Here is a 6,996-nt window from a genome sequence, read left to right on the forward strand (position 1 = left end):
AACATTTTGATTCATGTGCGAATGGAAACTTTTTAATATTTCCTTTTTATAAAGTTCTAGAAAATAATGAACAATTACGGAGAGCCAAGGAAGATTACTTTGTTAAATTATTTAAACCTAAACTAAATGTAAATTGAACATTATAGCTTAAAATTAGCAGTCTATTTCATCACAATGTACATATGTTCAATTCTCTACTTTTGGCGCCCTAATGACATTTACCTGCGCCAATATATAATGCTGCCTTTATGACGTCACAATAACGACGTCATAACAACCAAGTTGTATTGTTTTTATAAACTTTGTTACACTCTGAAGAGCCTCACGGCGAAAGCGCTTAGTGTAATAATTAAATGTGAACTTGTTTGTTTATCTTGGATTTTATTTTAATTTATACATATATATATATATATATATAGTATAAATAGTATAAATCCACACACGTAGTCGTATATCAAAAAAATCACAAAACCGAAATAAACTCTACCAGTTTCATTTTCAATCTTCAGGAGTTTGACAACATATATTGACAAAATATGTTGTCAAACTCCTGAAGATTGAAAATGAAACCGGTAGAGTTTATTTCGGTCTTGTGATTTTTTTGATATATATATATATATATATATTAATATATACATAGATAGATAGATAATCATTAGGATAAGTATTGAAAAGAAGAGTAATCGTTACTTGATCTTCACTGCGTTACTAAATGTAAGAGGATAAAATTAATTCAAACTCACCATATATTTCTAGCTCACACAGTTTCATATCAATCGAAGCCAGATTGTTTGACCACATCTCAATGTATATGCTTGCTGCATCACGTTGAAAGTTAAATTCTATTGTGTTTAGATTATCCGAGTCATATGTCTTGTAGACAGTGTAAGGCCACTTACTAGTACTTAAGTTATCGTAATATCGAACTGCTACTTTTTCCTGAGAAGAAATCCCTAAAAGAAAAGATTTTCTTCTTTCATACACTGCAAAAAGTCGATTATATATGTTTTCATATACACAAACCGTTTTTTTCCAATGTACATAATGCGTAAGGGCATTTGCAACAGAGTAAAAATACTATAAATGATCAATAAAATGATTTGTAATGACATGTACAGCAAAACTCGAATATAACGAACACGGATATAGCGAATTTAAGGCTATGGCGAAATTTTATACATGTCCCGGCAAAGTCCTTATATAAACCTATAGAAAATTGCCGTATATAACGAACACGGCTAAAACGATTTTACGGCTATAACGAAGTAATTTTTAGACCCCCGCTGACGATATTTTAACACATTTTTTATTAGTATAACGAATATTTATCATTACAAATTTCATTAAATATACATGTTCATAAAATTTTGAAATTTATGCGGCTTCTATGTTTAGATAATAAAGTGCTCACGGGCTTACAATAAAAACAAGTCATTTATTCAGGAGTATTGAGTTTTGTTCATTGTTCTTCACTTTAAAATAATGTACATCTTTGAGATATGTTCACAACAATATAAAAGGTTAATCCGAACTCGATAATTGTCAGTACAAAGATGTTCTCGCCGTCCATAAAGCGGAAAGCAATTACAATAGAGACTAAATACGAGATTATTAGAGAAGCTGAAAAGGGCTGCCTTGCTAAAAAAAGAAATTGCTTCAAAGTTTGACATTTTACCAAATACGTTTAGTACAATCTTGAAAAAAAAAAGAAGAAGTAAAAAATTACGAATCAATAGGAATGAGTCCAACACGAAAACGCCATAGGTCCGTTCCGCATGAGACAGTAGATTCCGCCTTATTAGACTGGTTTAATGAAAAGAGTCAAGAAAACATTCCCATAAGTGGTCCGATACTCCTTCGAAAAGCAGAAGACCTTGCCAAGAAATTAGAAGACCACAGTTTCAAATCCAATTCAGGGTGGCTGGATCGCTTCAAAAATCGACATGGAATCGTGTGTCGGTCGATAACTGGTGAGAACGCAATCGTTGATCCTAAAAGCGTTGAGAATGGAAGGAAAAACTGCCACTGATCTTAAAAGATTACAATCCTAATGATATTTTCAACGCAGACGAAACTGGGCTTCTTTTTACAAACTTCTACCAGACAGAACATTACAAATGAAAGGTGAAAAGTGTCATGGGGGGAAAAGATCAAAGGAGAGACTGACGCTCATGGTCGCAGCAAATATGAACGGAACAGAGAAATTATCCCTGCTAGTCTAGGAAAAATTGAAAACCCTCGATGTTTTAAGGGGGTCAAATCGCTTCCCGTAATTTACAGAGCCAACAAAAAAGCGTGGATGGTTAGTTCTATTTTTGAAGAATGGATACGAAATCTTGACCGCAGGTTTTTAAGAGAGAAACGTAAGGTGCTTTTATTTGTTGACAATTGCGCTGCTCACCCGAAAGTGCTTAAACTCAAGTCCATCACACTGAAATTTCTCCCACCTAACACAACTAGCATACTGCAACCGATGGACCAGGGTATTATCAACAACTTGAATATCAAATATCGTCAGCGACTGATTAAATACATACTTAGGTAAGATCACACCTTTATTTCTATTGTTTATTGTGTGTAAGTAACGGTAAGTGTCCCTAGGCTATGTCATTGTCACCTGTGTTTATCTAAGCATAACGTTTCATTCTTTAATTGATAAATAAACATATGATTATTATCTAACAGATTAAATGAATTAATTTCAGCGTGACGAGAAGAAAAGTGAACCAAATATCAACGTTTTCATATTAATTAGATTTCTGAAGTCGGCTTGGAGTGACGTTACCGTGTTATGCATTTCAAACTGTTTTAGAAAAGCGGGTTTTGAGGACAAAAGCGTAGAAGTTATAGATAATGATGATCATGATGATGAGTTCGATGAAGATGACGACATTCCATTAGCACTGTTTACTCAGAAATTTAACGGATCCTTTGATGATATTGTTCGTGTAGACGAAAACCTGATCAGTGTGGAGACAAGATCCGAAGATGACATCGCTAACGATATTCTTGGAAACTCGCAAACTGAATCAGCGCGGAAAGTGAAAATGATGACGAAATCATAGATTCAACAGATTTCCCAAATTTGGACGATGGTAAAAATTCCATTCACACCTTGAGGCGATGTTTAGAAGCAAGTGCAAATGTTCCAGAAGTTTTGTTTACCTATTTTTGTGAAATTGAGAAGTTTGTAAATGTCAATAGAACAAAACAGTCAACACTTCACGATTACTTAAACGTTGCATAACGAGATAAATTTGACTTGTGGATACCCGGGTCATCAATAAATAATCCATATATTTGTAAATCACTGTGTATTTAAATCATTTTTATTTGCCACAATAAATAAAATTGTTCCGGAAATAAAATATTTATTTTGTAGGTTCTATTTTTAATTTGTTAAATGTGCATCCGGAAGCATGGGTATGAAGCAAAAGTGATGACAGGTTTCATTTTCTTCCGATATTTCAAACAACTTACATAATATTAAATGATCAAATTTAAAATATTACAGAAAATTCTGAAATTATGCGTCTAAGAAAGTAAAAAGGCTGTATTGACAATTTTTGTAACTGAGAGTGATATCAATTATATATAACGTACGATAGTTTGAAGTACTGTTAGCTGACTGTTAACGAATTCACTATAGGATTTCTTACGAATTCGCTATAAACGTATAACGAATTACGGTTACAGCGAAGTTATTCTTTGGTCCCTTGAAATTCGCTACAAACGAGTTTTGCTGTATGTACATGTAATATCACAAAATAAACTGATAGGAAACAACATGGTAGGTCTGATAATCAGCACACATACCTTCTTCTCTCTCTCTTTCTCTCTCTATATATATACCCTAAACAAAACAAATAAAAGGGTCGGCGCATATAATTGATTTTTATTTTGGATAAAGAATTGCGGTTGCGGGGGGGGGGGGGAGTATTTGTATTTTAAATTTAGTAAGATAAAAGATTAGATGGATGCTTGTATTGATTAAACAAAGTGAAATAAACACGCTAGCTACAGTACCGACCAGACACAACCTAACACCAGAGCGAACCCAAAGCGCACCCCGGGTTCGCTTTCTGGGTTCGCTCGGGGTCCGCTACGGGTCCACTTTCAGAAATTTTGGGTGCGCTCTGGGTTCGCTTCGGGTTCGCTCGGGGTCAGCTCTGGGTCCGCTAGAGCGAACCCCGCGTTCGCTTTCTGGGTTCGCTTTACGCACTCATGCGCGAAGCGGACCCCGCTTTAATCTTGTCGCCAGTAAGCTCCGCCCCTTGTTTATTCCAAATACAGCAGTGAAATCGATCATTGTTGTTTTTGTGGCGATCGATACATGTGCATGTGCAGTGGCTGCAATGTTATTGTTGACAACATACACGAACGATCACGTTTTACACAAAATAGTTAAAAATATTTAGGAGTGGATATTTAAAAAAAAAAGGAGGGAAAAAAAACAACAACTTATTAATAGATATTTTAGATTAAAAATATTTACCGCTGCAATTAATAGACTTTGGAAAACTGAAAAAAAATTAAAGAAAAACATATTTTTGAAACTACATGTAAATAAGATTTAATAGGTATTTTAGATTACAAATAATTATTAATGTAATTCTCCGACTTTTTTTTTTTTATATTTTTGATACGTAAAAATGTAATTTATGATCGAATGCAGCATATTTTATCATATATGATATAGGTTGACTGTGAGTTTTGATTCTATTGGATTTTATAATATGCAGTATGGGGGTAAAAAATTTTTAAAAGTGGCCTAAATAATGAATGAATACTTATATTCATCTTTCCATTTAAGAATTCAAAAATCAGCATTTTTTTAAAAATTCATCCATCTCCAGAAATTAAAATAATAATAAGTATCAGGGATAAAAAGTAACCCCGACAATCATATTGTGTACATTTGTCGACTAATTATTTATGTAAGTATTGGGAATTAATATTTTTTTTTTTGTAAAAATGTACATTTCTGATGTATTGATATAAAAATATCATGACCACAATTAGCAGTTAACGGGACCAATCATCAGAGAAAAAAATCGTTAAACATCTTAAGTACGCTTTATCATTTAAAGTTACGCTATTTAAAAGAATTCAATACTGTACGACTTATTATATTGCTTATTTACTACCGATAATTAGTTCGTTCAATAATGTACATGTAAATCGCGCGTTGTTTTTTTTTTTTTTCCTTTTATTTCAGTTAATAATAGTAAAAAAAACAACAAGGTAAATCAAGCTTTACATTATTTTTTTGTAAAAGATAAATCAAAATAATACCATAGTAGTTTACGATTGGACATACTGTACATGTACATTTATGCTGTTCTTTATTTATTTATTTTTTTTATTTATTTATTTATTCATTTATTTTAAATTTTTCTTTTTTACTTTTTTTCAATTAAGAAGATTAATAATTTTGATGTTGATCTGGATTTAAACAAAAATGTAAATTAGAATTATAAAAATAAAATAATTGAACGAAAGCATGTACATATATTTAATCTTGTACAGTATCTTGAGATAATGAAATGTTATAATTTGTCAAAATACTTTTTTTTTTTTTTTTTTTTTTTAGTAACAATTGTGATAACCATTATTTTCTTTTATACATTAAAGAACTTTTTGTCTGATAAATTTATGCAATATAAATAAATGGATTTTAAAAATAAAAAATAAAAAAAATAAATGTATAAATATAACATGCTACCTAGATATAAATTTATAAATATAAATATTTATTTAATCGTGTTAATAATAATTTCACACTGAACATAAACACACTTTGCTTGTAGAATGTTTTATTTACGTCGAATGACAAACTGGCATTCTGATCGGTCGACGCACTGATTGGTTAACACGTTTTATCGCTAATCCTGATTGACAGATCAGTTACGCAACACCGAACGCGCGTTCGCTTGCTGGGTTCGCTACTGAATTTGGGGTTCGCTCTGGGTCCGCTGCGGGTTCGCTCGGGGTGCGCTCCGGGTTCGCTATAGCGAACCCCAAGCGAACCCAGGCAGCGAACCCGGGGTGCGCTTTGGGTTCGCTTTCTGTTAGGTTGTGTCTGGTCGGTACTGTATTATCTCCGGATAAACTGCACAACCGATCTCATAAATATGAGAACAACTGATGTTGTAATTGAATGAAATATGGAGATAGCAAACACTAATCAAGCTCAAAAGTCCAATGAAACAATACATGTACGAATAAGGAGCAGAGCAAACACGGACCTTTAAAAATATAAGAGGTCGGATCTGGTGCCATTGAGGAGTAAGCATCCCTTTTCGACCTGTCACACCCGCCGTGTGTTCATTGTCACGATCAGTCAAACGGAAAAATCGTGGACAATTCAGTGTTTAGATAATAATATAATCTTTAAAATGAATTTGGCTTTGCGCTTTTTTAAAAATTTTTCCTTAGGGAAAAAGTTAAAGATTAATATTTAGATAAAAACTGATAAAAATTTAGATAAAAAATAATAAACTGAATAATACACACGCACGATTAAAACAATTGAAACCGGTGTCGAATTTTACACATACAATAACGCACGTTCCACAAAATCTTGGAAGAGGCACTCTTGCTTACATGTATCATAGCACACTTGCTCATCAATATTATTATGCACCCCTGACCCAGGGGCTATGATGAATTTCACACTTTTGAAGGAAGTAGCCTTGCTTTTAGTTTGTCTGCTAATTACTCATAAATAACTTTAATGAATAAATGCATTTTCATTAACTGATAAATAGACCCCCCACCTCCACATCTTCAAAACCCCTGTCTCGGGCCATGAATTTCGGAAGAGGAACTCCTCATATCTATACTCTTAGATAATGTGATAAATATACAAGGGGATATTTTTGAAGAATTTATGCATTTACACTATACCGGTACGATCTGTAGAGCTCCGTCCTTACACCGACCCCAGACTCTGAGGCCATACGTTTCGCAATATTAGTTCAAGTCTCAGTGCTT

Source organism: Saccostrea echinata, unplaced genomic scaffold, assembly GCF_033153115.1.
Source record: "Saccostrea echinata isolate AGI-Se365-2 ecotype Australia unplaced genomic scaffold, CSIRO_AGI_Sech_v1 ptg000033l, whole genome shotgun sequence".
Lineage (NCBI taxonomy): Eukaryota > Metazoa > Mollusca > Bivalvia > Ostreida > Ostreidae > Saccostrea > Saccostrea echinata.